The sequence below is a fragment of the Talpa europaea genome (assembly GCF_964194135.1).
Source record: "Talpa europaea genome assembly, chromosome: 4".
NCBI classification, from domain to species: Eukaryota; Metazoa; Chordata; class Mammalia; order Eulipotyphla; family Talpidae; genus Talpa; species Talpa europaea.
This window is the reverse complement of record NC_140070.1, coordinates 50302019-50316149: the sequence shown is the minus strand read 5'-3', so window position 1 is coordinate 50316149 and position 14131 is coordinate 50302019.

Genomic DNA, 14131 nt, shown 5'->3' with positions numbered 1-14131 from the left:
TCAGTGTGAGACACATCGGTGTTAACAGCTCTTTGTGAGATGTTGGTCTACACCGACAATAAACAGCTTTGAGACACCAGACCCAAGCCATTGATGTTCCTTGCATGCCATGTTAGAGGCAGGGCTGGAGGCAGATAGAGTGGCTGAGACTCTGCAACAGTCTACAGAGGCCAACTGCATAATTCTTCTTTCTTCAGTGGTCAGATGCTGGATGCTTGTCTTCTTCAGAGGTTGGCTGCTGATGCTGCTCCTTTCTTCAGAGGCCAGGAAAAGACTGTTCTGAGGCTGGCTCCTGCCCTGCCTTATTATTTCCCTTCAAGTTCCCCAAGCTATAAGCCTGATTGGATCACTTTCAATTCTAAGTGATTGATTGGACCATTTAGTACCAATCAGCTCATTCTTTTCTTTTTCAGCAGGGTTGGGTGTAATAATGCAACAGGGGAACAGGGGGGTGGGAGGGATAGACTTTGCAACAGTGCTGGGACACAAGTCCAGGTGCTGCTGCAGGATGGGCTCTGCTGGGAACCCACCATGTTAGCTCAGTATTCCATGGGGCTCTACTGCTTGCTGCTCCAGGGAGCCACAGTGCTGGCCCAGTGGGACACAATTCTCCCTGCAGACCTGCACCAGGTGCCACAGGGTTTAGGGTTTGCAACTGCAGCCCTAGAGAGGCTGCATTCCCTGGGGTGGTGCTGCAGGAGAGGGGAGCCAGGGCTCCAGAGTTCAGCTGGGGGAGGGGCTGCCTACAGGCAGTGAGCATGATTGGGTGGTGACAGGGAAACCTCCTCAACTCCTCTACTGCTGCTACTGCTGCTGCCAGCTGCCTGGGCCAGTCTGCCCTCCAGCTGTACTTGCTGTGAGCCAGCAACACCAACAAAGCCATCACATCCCCCCACTTATGCATTGGGAAAAAGCCAGTTTTGCCCCAAGCTTGTGCCATAGGGATCTGGTTTCACTTTGACCCTATATAGCACTGTGCAAGTAATACTGTTTCACAAGTGTCTCCTCTCCCATGTCCTTTCTCTGAGAGTTGATCACCTATTTCTTTCCCATAGCCACTGCTGAGAGAATAGGTTCCAGTGGCTATATTTTTCCTATTAACATCCTCTCGACAGAATGATTGAACATTGAGTAGACATCTGATGCAGGTCAGAATTGGCTGTTGTATTAGATTCCTGTAGCTGTTATGACAAATTTGATGACTTAAGACTTATTCTGTCAGTTCTGGATGCTGGTTGTCTGAAATCAACATCACTGGCCAAAATCAAAGCATGAGCAGAGCAGTCCTCCCTTCAGAGGCTCTAGGGAAGAATTTGTTTCTTATCCCTTCCAGCTCCTAGTGACTGCAAGCATTCCTGGCCTATGGCTGCCTCATTCCAATCTCTTTCTCCATCTGCCTATCACTTTCTCTTCCGTGTCTAATCTCCCACTCTGATAAGGATACACATGATTGCATTTAGGGTCCAACCAGATAAGCTCCCCAACTTAAAATCCACAACTTAAATTACTTCTGTAAAGACTCTATCTCCATATAAGGCAACATTCACAGGTTCCAGGGGTTAGGAGGTAGATATCTTGGGGGAGAGGACACTTTTCAGACTACTCCTGTTGTCCAGGCAACAAATGATTTTCTCTCAATACTTCAAACTGAGAAACATAATTGATGGCAGAGGTTTGAAGAGATTTACTATTTAGAGTTAGGTTTGGCACAGTCTTTTTCAACAATAATGAGTGAGAAATCTAGCCAGTCTACAGAGAAAGGCAGGAAGATGGAGCAGAAGCAGAGGTGGCAGACCACATGAGATAGAGACAGATGGAGAAAGTGATCTCTTTCATTAACCTCCTCAGGCTACACTGAATTTTACTGCCATGGAGTAACTAAAATTCCTGCTACCTTGGGTAGATACCCATATCTTTCAGTGTTTCATTCCATCCTCTACAAAATGGGTACAGTAATAGTACTGATATTACAGACTCAGAGGATAAAGTACTTTCCGGATGGTGTTTCATAAAGGGGGAGCAAAAAGATCATATGGCAGCAAGTCAGTTGCTTTTTGAATATCTTCAGAAGAGCTTTGGAGAGTTATATATATTTATCAGTTAAGATTCTCTGGTTGCAAGTGACAAATCTTTCCTGATTAAAACAACAGAGATGGAAGTGATGAAAGGATATTGACTATCTTGGGACCTCCCTGGTGGTGCAGGGGGTTGAACGCAGAGCTATGAGGCTGTACGTGGTCTTTGCAGGGCGTGTTCGATCCCCAGCCAGCAGGGGAACATCTCAAGTGGCATGGTAGACCTCTCCTGTCTTGCCCACAGCTCCCCTCAGTAGCGTATTTCGGTACATCTGCCTGTTCTACTCCCAGCTCTCTCTGGTGAATCTTCTCACCCCACCCCACCACCATGACTCTGGCCTGTACCCCACTTCTTTAAATAAATAAATAAATAAATAAATAAATAAATAAATAAATAAGAAGGATATTGACTATCTCACAGTTAAAGGAAAAGCTGAACAGTCAAGCCTTCAGGAAGAACTTGAATTATGGAAGCTAAAGAGGAACTAAAGAGAAATTTCTTCGACAAGAGGCTGTCAGAATAACTTGGTTCTAACTACATGCTTCCATCAAATTCAAGTTCCTGGTGAGAGAAGCTGATTGGTTGGATGGGGCCTTATGTATCCATAGGGAATGGGTGAGCTCCCTCTGATGGGCAGCCCCACTACACCTTGCACCCAGTGGTGGGATTCATCAGAACACATCTAGGAGAGGGATCGACAGGTTGGTGAGGCAGGAATGAGTCCTATTACTTACAAAATAAAGGTATAGTAACATTTCAACTACCCAACTCTCAGTGGCTTTACAGGGTCTGAACTTTTTCATCATTCTCCTACAGGACTCAGATTTCGCCCTGGATTTTTAGAAGTTTTCAACATGAGAGCGGGGGAATAAAAATCAGGAAAAGAGATGGAGTTAGTGAGGGAATTGAGAGGGAAAGGTAACAGTCCAGACAATCCAGGAACTTTGCTTTTTTCAACAACTCCCTTGCAACATCTATATAGTCCTCCATTCCTATCTTTGAATTCTTCTCAGTCAAATCTGTCCCATTATCATTCTCATCCGGAGTACTTTTTCCCTGCCCCTATTCAGACTCCAAACCCCCAACATGTTCCTACAAACACAAATTCCCTTCATGTGCTGCAAAGGGACCAATATCAAGGGAAAAAGTTAAGTGAGAAGGGACAAGTAATGATGGGAGATTCCCAAGGAAGTTGCAGGGAATGCAAGCTTAAGTAGGGATATCAGCCATTCAGAGGCCAGAGCTTTGTAAAAGTTTAAGGAGGGTAGAGTGTAGGTAGATTTTGAGGAGGGAATCAGAAAGCAACCCGCCTCTCTGCCTCTCTTTCCTTTGAGCAACAGAAAGCAAAGCCATTGGCTGAGAAGCAGTAGGGTTGTATTTGGAATTACAGGAATGAGAAGTTTGAAGTAGCGGCTAAGGCCTGTGCACTTGGTTGAGAAGCTAGAACTTAGCACCAACACCGTCTGCAGCAGTGCTGGAGAGGAGGAACCAAGATCTGAAAGCAAGGAAATGATTTCTGATATCTCTAGAAGAAAATGGAAAAAACTTAAAACATGACAGGAAGCTGGTGCAAGGCTGAATGAGCAGAAACCCTCAAGCAATGGCAAGGATGTTGAAAGATGTGACAAGGATGTGACAAAGCACACCCACCTTCCTTCTTTGGTCCTTTTGGTCCTCAGGGAAATTGGTGAGGCGGACAATGCTGGCATGGATATTCCCAGTTTCCAGGTGCATAAACTGAAGCTCTGAAATTAAGGATCTTGCCCAAGACCACTCTGTTACTCAGGAGAGAAACAGGATAAACTCGGGGTCCCTGGCAGCTGTTGTTATACAAAAGTTCTGTTTCACATGTGTTTCATGGACTGAGAAAAATCACCGAGACGTCCAGAGATAATATAGGCTGTCGTCTGAGCCCGGGATATGGCCCCACAGCAGGCGGGGAGACTGTCATCCACCACGAGACGGTGAGTCAGTTCCTCCAACCCTGGAGTTATCAGTTTATCTCCAATTTTCTGCATGACATTCTGTCTCTTTCTTCTGAAAGCACCCACTGAACTACAATTCTACCCCAAACTGAACCCTAGAAACAGAATACGGTTGCCAGAGGCCAAGGCCACGTCTGTCTGTGATGACAGACAGACATTTTGTCCTATAGCACAAGGACATAAATGTCAAAGGCACTCAGGCCAATCCTTCCTGCCCCCCCTCCCAGATGCCCTCGCAGTGACGCAGACCCAGAGCAGTCATCCCCATCACAATAGCCGATGCTTGGCTCCCCCGCGCCTGAGAGCTGGCTGCTGTCAGGTTTGGTATGGGAACATTTTGTCTGAGGGACATGCTGGCCTGGGTTGAAAGTAATTCCCATCAGCTCAGAACTGGGTGGTCTGTCGCAAGGTTATTTTGCAGTTCGATCTGGACTCAGGAAGTCCTTCAGACTGAGAGCTGATATTTTCAAAGGTTAGTGAACCTGCCAGAAATTTCTTTCATGAGAAAATGTGATGCTGCTGACTTCCCTGACTCGAATATCCACAGGGTCCTGAGTATGACTTCACCAGACTCAGGACTGTGGTGTCCTGATGATGCTGGGACCTGGCCTGGGAGGAGCTGGCAGCAGGACACAGGTCACTGCACATGGGAAGCCAGAATGGAATGGGTAGAATGTGTGTCCTTAGGATGCCCTAAGTGTATGTGTGCATGTGTGCACACACAGTATTGTGTGTTTGGCTGTATATGTCAAGCATGTGTGGGTGCAAATGCTTGTGTCTTGGAGGAGGATGTGTGTGCATACATTTGTTTGTCTAGGTAGCCATTTGGAGTACATGCTAGTGTATATGTGTATGGAATCCCCAAAACCCCTTTTTCTCAGGGATATTGTTTTGGTGCCCAGAGCCTCTGCTTGTCAGTTAGGTGTAGGGTCATGCAGGGGGCCTCTCACTAAGAGCAAAGCCCCAGTACGAGGAACATTCTGGGAAACCAGTATCTACTGAAAATAGCAGGCACATATAAAAATAGAGATAATATGCTCTGACTAGCAGGAACAATGGAGCCCCCCAGGCAATTGCCCCTGGTCACTCCACCTTAGCTTACATCCCCAATGACTGCTTCTGCCATGCATGTACACTCCCTATATACTTGATTCTACTTGATTGTACTTGATTCTAATAAATACAACGCTTCCTTAGGGAGGGAGCTGCACATTCCATCCCTATGTAGCCCTCTAAGCTTCTCATTGCTCCACGTGGACTTTGAGTGATCGCTCATCCTGGGCGGCTCCCAAGGTTGCTGCACCAGAGGTGACACATGTGTGTTCAGGTTTGTGCTTACACATGCATGTTACATCAAACATGTATATGTGTGGGTGTGTGGTCTAGTGTGTACACATGCACTTGGCCATACATGTATTTCTTCCTGGGAATGCAGCAGTTTAATAGGAAGAGCTTTGGAATCAGACAGACATGATTCAAATTCTAACTCCACAATTTATTACCTATATGTATTCTCACTAGTCACACCCTGATTTCATCCTCTTTGAATGGGGCTTGGGGGTTCGAGGACCCCAAGGGGCTCTCAGTTCTTGTCTTGGCAAAGAAAAAATTCAACATTGAGACCACAGGTAGGCAGAAAAGCAAGAACTTTATTGATAGAAAAGAGAAGGACAGGACAGCTCTCTGAGCAGACAGGGGTCCCAAATGGCTGTTCCCTGAGGGGGCAAGAAGCAGTTGTTTATCTGGGTATAGTGGGCAAGGCGTGGGGATTCGCCTGTTGGGTGTCTCAGCTTTGTGTCTCTTGCTAATTGGTTGAGGCCCATGGGGTCTCCTAGGTTACTGAGGCCCACTGAGTCTCCCAGGCTACCTGGCCTCTTTTCCAAAATGAGCTTTGGTCCATTGCTTTGGCACTGTGTTACTGTGCTGGTGTTCTGAGCATTCCATTTTCTACTGGGCTGGGGGCACCCTGACTTCAGCTGATTGTTTCTCATTCAGTTTGATAGATGGCTTTGGTGCACCTGGAATTGGGGCACCTGAGCTTGGGGCACCCTCATGGCTTCAACCCATTGTTCCTCATTCAGTTTGAAAAATGGTGTTGGGGCCCATGGATTTGGGGATTCCCCCATCCTAACTACCTGTACACATTTCCTAACTTTCTCATCTTTCTTTATGAAGGGATGATAATATCTTTCATGGGGCACCTACTCAGGGTTAACACATCGAGAGATAGTACTCCTGCACTTAGTGCCTCCGAAGTGGTGGACAGAATTCTCCCATCAACACCATCATCATTCTTGCCTCATCTCATTTTGCTCCCCAGTTAAACGGTTAACCAGAACAATTCCCTGGACCTCCTGTCACTTTGGTTGCATCAATAAATTACAGTTTCCCCATCAGCTAAATGGCACCAGTTAACCACCTTAATAAGTTCTCTTTCCTTGCTGATGCGTCTTGTGAGGATGAAAGCAATCGGATGGCTATTGATTGTGTTCTGCACAGGTAGCCCCGGGATCAACTTAGTGGAAAATATAAAACAGGACACATATACCTGATCTCAATAATTTCCCAGTGGAGTTGATTTGCTGGGTGATTTCGTTGTTGCTGTTGTTGTTGCTAGTGTTTTTGTAAATAAACAGGCTTACTCAATACATTTGGCATACAATAAACTGCACATATTTAAAGCCAATTATTTAATAAGTTTTAACTTATATGCACATCACCACCACCATCACCCTAAAAGTTTCCCTTCCTCCACTATTCTCACACAAATCCTTCCCCCCAGGCAACTACTGCTTTCTTTCTCTACAGATTAGTTTGCATGTTCTAGAATTTTATATGAAAGGGCATTATAAGCGTATGTTATTTTTTTGTGTGTGCTGGTTTCTTTCACTCAGCATAATTATTTTCAGATTCACCCATATTGGCATGTATAGCCATAGTTTGTTTCTTTTTAACAATTTGGTCCTGAATAATATTCCACTGCATGGATATACCACAATTTGTTATCCACTTACCACTTGAGGGACTTTTGCTTTGTTTCCAGTCTTTGGCTACTACAAATAAAACTCCTGTGAACATATGTGTACAGTCATTGAACATATGTTTTCAGTAAAGAAAATAGCAGTGGGATGCCTGAAATATGATAGGTGTATACTTAACTTTTCAAGAAATTTCCAAGTAGTTTTCGAAAGCAATTGTACCATTTTACAGCACCACCAACAGTGTATGAGAGTTTTTATATGGTCAGTTTTTTAATCTTATCTCATTCTAATAGGTTTTTTATTTGCATCGGCAAATGATACCAGTGATGTTGATGCCAAATGATGCCAAGGACTAATGATATTGAGCTGTTCATGAGCTTATTTGTCATTCACATATCTTCTTTGGTAAGAAGTCTTTCCAAATCTTCTGCTGATTTTTAGAGATGGGTAATTTGTTTTCTTATAATTGGTTTGGGAATTCTTACATATTCTGGATACAAGTCTCATATTAAGAATATGTTTGCAAATATTTTCTCCCAGTTTTTGTATCTCACCTTTGTATTCTCTTAATTTTAAAAGGAAGTTTTCAATTTTGATGAAATTCAATTTATTTATGTGCTCTTTTATGGATTTTGATTTGCTTAACCAAACGTCACAAAGGTTTTTTTCCCCCAATGTCTTCCTATATTTTCTTCTAGAAAGCTCATAGTTTTACATTTCACATTTAATTCTATGGTTCATTTTGAGTTAAAATTTTCATATAGTGTGAAGTACGGGTTAAAGCATATTTTTGCATACTGATTGTTCCAGAATCATTTCTTAAAAAGACTATCTTTTCTGCACTGAATTACCTTTGTACCTTTTCCAAAAAATAGTTGTCTTTCTGAATACTCTTCTCTATTCCATTGATCTAGTTTTACATCGTTATGCTAATACTATACTGTTTTTATTACTGTGACTTTGTAATAAGTCATGAAATGAGGTAGTGTTAATTTTCCAATTTCTTTCTCTCTTTTAAAGTTGTTTTGGTTATTTTCTGTCATTTGCATTTTCATATAAATTTTAGAATCAGGTTGTCAATTTCTACAAAAATTCTGCAGGAATTTTTATTGAAATTATACAAGATCTCAGATAAAATTTAATCTATTTCTCCAAATATGGGCTATTTGGGTTACATTTTCATTGTTTATTGCTTTGAGTGGGCTCTGGTAGTTTGTGTCTTTCAAGGAATTTGTCCACTTCATTTAAGTGACTAAATTACTGCATTGCAGTGTTCATAACAGTAACTACTTTTCAATAAATGTATATTCTGTAAAGACATCACTTCTCTTATTCCTGATGTTCGTAATTTGTACATCCTCTTTTCTTACTGATGAGTCTAGCTAGAGGTGTTCCAATTTTATCAATCTTCTCAAAGAATGAGTTTTTGCTTTCATTTTTCTCTGTTGCTCCTCAGTTATGTCCAGTCTACTAATGAGTTCATCAAAGTCTACATTTCTGTTACACTTTTTTTTAATCTCTTGTATTCCTTTTTATTCTTTCTTAGAATTTCCATCTCTCTGGTTCCATTGCCTGTCCTTGCATGCTATCTATTTATCCATTAAAGTCCCCAGCATATTAATCCTGGTTGCTTTAAATTTCTCTTCTAGCAGGTCCCACATCCCTACCATATCTATGTATAGCTTTGATGCTTGCACCATCTCTTCAAATTCTGGTTTTTGCCTCTTAGTATACCTGGTATACTAAGACAAACTACTATACTAGACAAACATGATGTACTGAGTAAAAGGAATTGTGGTAAATAGGCTTTTCAGCAATGTGGTGGTGAGGTGTGGAGGGAGAGGAAATGTGGTCCCTCTCTTTAGAGAGCCTGTACATCTGGACTGTGAAGCTCACATGCACTTCTGTTTCCAAGCCAACCCCTTGGGTGGCACAGGATGGCACAGGATTGGAGTTGGATGTTTTCCTTCCCCCAGGTCAATTAGGCTCTGATAAAATCCCGGTGGATCAGGCTCCAGTAAAACAGTTTTTCTTGGGGGCAGGAATTCTCTAGTTTATTTCAAAATGGTTTCTATCTCCCTTCCCCTCAGGAAGCAAAGGAGATTTTTCTCCAACATTCATGATGAGAACCTAGTTAAACTCCTGAAGGTAAAATTCATAAGGCTAGCTAGCGGGGAGGGGTGTCCTTAAAACTGGGTCTCTCTGGAGTTTTGTCCACACTGAGCCTCTGGTGATATGTCAATTACAGTACAGATTTTCCTGTGACTACTGCTTGCTGTGGAGGTTTCAGTTCCTGTAAATTGTGATTCTCTGTATCCACCTCTGTCTCACCAAATTGGTGTGTGGGGGGGGAGTGTAGGAGCTTGCCTAGTGACCTCACTTCTCTCAATAATCTGAGAAGCTGTTGGCTTTCAGCTTGCTCAATTTTTTACTTGTTAGGTTAGAGTGATGACATCTAAGATCCTTCTAAGATACTGCAGTGGGGACCTATTTGGGTTTTGTTCAAACTATTCAGCTCTCCTTTCCCTCTTTTTCTGCTTTCTTCCAAATTAGTTGGGTATACTTTTTATGATCCATTTGATGTCATTTGTTGGCTTATTATATTTTTATTTTAGTGATCATTTTAGGATTTAGAGTATACAACACAGCATACCATTTCAGCAAAATCATACCATTTCATTTCACACTATATAGAAACCTTCACTGGTGTGCTTAATGTTTTCCCCTTGAGTCTTTATGATATATTATCTAACATTTCACCCGCGTATATATTATGGACCCTACAATGGAATGTTGCTATTTTTGCTTTACCAGCCAATTACCCTTTTTATTTTTGTAGACTTTAGTTTTTAGAGCAATTTTACATTTACAGAAACATTAAGAAGAAAGTACAGACTTTTCATATGCCTGTTCTCCCCCCGACTTACACGCAGTTTCCCCTATTATAAATATTTTGCACTTGTTACCATTAATGAACCAATCTTGATACATTTTAAAAAAATAAATGTAGCTTAGGGCCTCCCCAGTGGCGCAGCGGTTGAGCGCTGGGTTGCGAAGCTGCCCGCGGCCTCTGCGGCACCGGTTCGATCCCCGGCTGCTCCCCGGCCACTGGAGGAGGGTCCCACATGGCGCGTGGACCTCTCCTGCCGCCCGCTGCTCCCCTCAGCAGTGTACTTCGGTCCTTCTGCCTGCTCTGCTCCCCACTCTGGCTCTGGTGAATTCTCTCACCCTCCCGCGCTTCTGACTGTATCCAGTGCATGCATAAACAAACAAACAAATAAATAAATAAATAAATAACATGCCTCTATAAAAAATAATAATAATAAATGTAGTTTACATTTGGACTCACTCTGTGTAACAGTTAACAAAATAGGTCCATTAGGTCTAACTGAGATCTACCTGAGTCCTTCATGTCTTCAGGAAGGTGACAAAGGGGAGTTAATGGCAAGACCAAGGATTAGGATATTAAGCAAATTCCAGGTCAAATCTTGACCATGTGCCCACTGGCAAATGTAATTTGGCTACCTGGAAAATGGAAGTGACATTGCCTGTGTGAAGCATCAGATGGTGCAGACGAAGTATGTGTCGGTTCACAGCAGGCACTCGGTAAGTGGTAGATTTATTTTAATTATTTGATGGGAAATGAGCACTTTGAAAAAGTTGACTGCATAATCTAGGCTTCTGCAAATGAAAGGACTTGGGAACTGTCACTTTAGGGGTGTCACTGTCATCCTGCAGGGTGGAAACACAGCAATCAGGTACCTGAACCACCAGGTATTGCTCACACTGGCCTCGGCAAGATGAGAAGGGAAATAAGTCAGCACAGAGTGTCAACGATATGTGAGAGCAACTTTCAAATGATGTTCTTTTTATTACTGTCTCTCTGTCTCTTTTACATTTCCTTTGCCTGCCCGCCCCCTGGAAAAAGCCTGATATCTCTATAACCTTTTCACCCTTGGGTATGCTCAATATTGTGGGTGCTCATGATTTTCTGGACAAGATGACAGAATATTCTGGTTATCTATGCAGTGTTACCACCAACTCCCTACATCTGCAATGTGGGCAGAGCTTAGTGGGCACAGCTCATCTCTGCTCTGCCTTGCACTGGCTGGCAGCCACATGGTGGCTCTAAGACATGGGCTGGGGTCACCCACAGGCTCACTCTTCACATGTCTTCCAGCTGCTGCTGGCTGTTGCCCAGGACCATAGTAGGGGCTGCCAGCCAGGACACCTACACGTAGCCTCTCCAAGTGACCTGGATTCCAAGGGTGAGCATCCCAGGAAAGACTAAAGCCATAGCACCTTTTCTTGCCAAGTCTTTGGAATCCCACAGCATCATTTCTACCTAATTTAGTCCTTCAATGCAAGAAGAGGTGAATTAGATTCTACCTCTTAAAGAAAGAAGTGTCAAAGAACATGCACACACATTCACAAACCACCACCTGGACTACTGTGTGTGGGGAGACCCTCCAACCTGGCTGAGGGTTTGCAGGCCAGGTGGGGCGAGCATTATAGCCTCTCAGCTCCGGTATCAGATGGTTTGGGGGCCCAAGCAGTGTGTAGAAAATCAAGCCCTGAGGGTGGGTGGTCAGAAGGAAAGGCCTCCCTGCAGGTAGAGACCTCACTGTGGCAGGAGGGGAGGCTGCCGAGGGGCAGCACGAAGGAAGGCTGTGAGGTGGGCATGTGGCTGCCCACACACAGCAGCTAGGAAGTGGCAGAGTCATTGATAGATGGGGGGGGATGGGGTTATGCTCTTCTACCACAGCAGAGGCTGCTCTAATAGCACAATGGTGCTAACACAAGAGCTCCTCCCGGGCAGCCACAGGCCCAGGGCCAGCTCTCTCTCATACTAGCAGGTGACTGTGTATGTATTACCCCACTTCTCTGAGACTCAGTTTCTCATCTGCACAATGAGGTTGATGATCCCTGCCCCTGGGGTCACAGAGAGCTTAGTGACAACCAGTAAAGCGAAGAGCAGTCTGGCACAGAGCAACTACTCAGTGAGTGCACCAGTGTGACCTTTGTGAGGCACTTTAACATTTTAATTGTGGCCTTTTCATTTACTTCCCAAAATGACTTTTTGGGAGAAGAAGAGCATGATGGTCATCCAGGGTGCAAGTGAGGAGCAGGGGCAGCGAGATACAGGTGGATGTGGGCATTTTCCCGAGACAGAAGTGGGGAGTTGGAAGCAGCTGTCTTGGTCCAGGGAGGAGCCAAGTCCTTCCAGGATCACTTTCTGAGTCGGTCCCTTTTTCCTGCTGGGAGGAGTTGTTGGGAGGATTAAACAAGGCGATTCGGCCACTTAATGTGCCAAAGTCCCTAGCCCTGTTTCAGGACCTTAGGAGGTACTAGGGATTCCTGTCCAGTTCCTGGTGCTCCTGGTGGGGAGAGGACGCGTGTTCTCCTGCAGGGGCACTAGGTGGTGCTGTGGGACCACTGTCGCGCCCAGACCCTAGGTGTTTGGTCTCTCCTAGGAAGTTGATCAGCCTGAGGAAGCTGGTCCCAGCCCACAGGGCCTCCCGAAGCTGAGGCAACCCCTGTCTTGTTGGGCATCTCTCCAAAGGACACAGGGGGTCCTCCCTTTTCATGCAGGCTCTGGGTTCCTTCTCCACCGGTCCACAGACAAGAACCTTGAGCTTCCTTCCTTCCTGCCTGCCTGCCTGCCTGCCTGCCACAGAGCAAGGGAGTCTCCCAGGATGGAGGGGACAGCAGGACCAAAAAGGGACACTTGTTCTTGGAGAGGGTAACCTTGCTGCAAAGACCCTGTCTACCTCCTAAGAACAAAAAGCCCACAAGCCCCTCTTTTTAACTCTGCAAGCTAAGTGATAAATTTGTGCAACCCTGTCTTCGGGGAAACTTGCTTTACTAAAAGGGTTTGTTTTGGAGACTCAGAGGGCCAATTCTGTGCCAATTCATGTGCGGTGCTTGGTTACCTTGCCTGTCCTCACAGGCCTCTGAGTGGCTCTTCCAGTGCAGGGGAGAAGAGTGTCAGAAACATCAGATCTGGAAGCAGACTCAGCATCACCACACCCCATGGCTTAGAATCGGAGGCCCCATGGTAACTTCCCTGAGGCTCACCTGCAAAGTGGAGAGAGGAATCCTGCTTTGTAGGGTTGCAGTGAGGAATGAATGAGTGAAAGCGCTTGCAGAAGTGTTTTGTCTGTTAGAAAGTCTAGGCACCTATGAAGTGGGATATCACAAGATAACAAGCTTGGACAACCTTGGGACACATACAAAATGGTGCTACAGGCGGCAAGGGCCAAGGGGGGAGGGGAAGGCAGGAAGGGAGAGACGTGGCCTTGAACTAGGTCTAGGATTAAGGGTGGAATTCACAGGAGCACAGGGACTGGATGGTTTCGGGTGAGTGGGGATGAGTCCACATAGCTGGAAGGAGGGGACAGAGCCAGATGGGAGACCTGGTGCCTGGTACCCTAGCCATTAGTTGCCTCTACGAAGTCTTCACCTTAACCCAGGAAGGTGAAACCTTTGCAAAGACCCCTCTGACCACAGTGACACAGGAGCAGTGAGAAGGCAGCCCCGTGGCTGCTCTAACAGCATCGTGCATGGCACCTTGTTCTGCGCTGGGATTCGGGAAGCAGTCCTCCTCCTCGAACGTTCCAGACCATGAAATAGGCTTCAGAGTTGATGCTCACTCATCCTTTCTGTCTCAGGAGGGGAGGACTGGCCAGGCCACCACAGGCAGTGCTGTTCACACACACGTTCCCTTTGCACTGACACCAGGAATTGTGTTTCCAAAGCATTGTCTTCCACTTTTCAGTCAGGCAGAGAGTCCAGCTGAGGCCTGTCTGAGTTGTCTAAGGAGAGAAGCTGTTTGTGGAGCCCAGGGCAGCACCACACCATACACACACAACACACACTTGGGGTGAAATGCGTGGAGGACGGGGCCATCGCCGCTCGGGTGGGGGGGTGGTTAGGGAAGTCATGCCAGCCACAGGGCCTTGTGGCATGCCCTGGCCACTGGCTTGAAGGACAAGGTAATGCTGCCCCCTGGCCCCCTGCTCAGCATGGACGTGCTTTTCCGCTGTCTCCCTCCACAGCCACCTTATCGCCCAGCCGTGAAATTGTCAG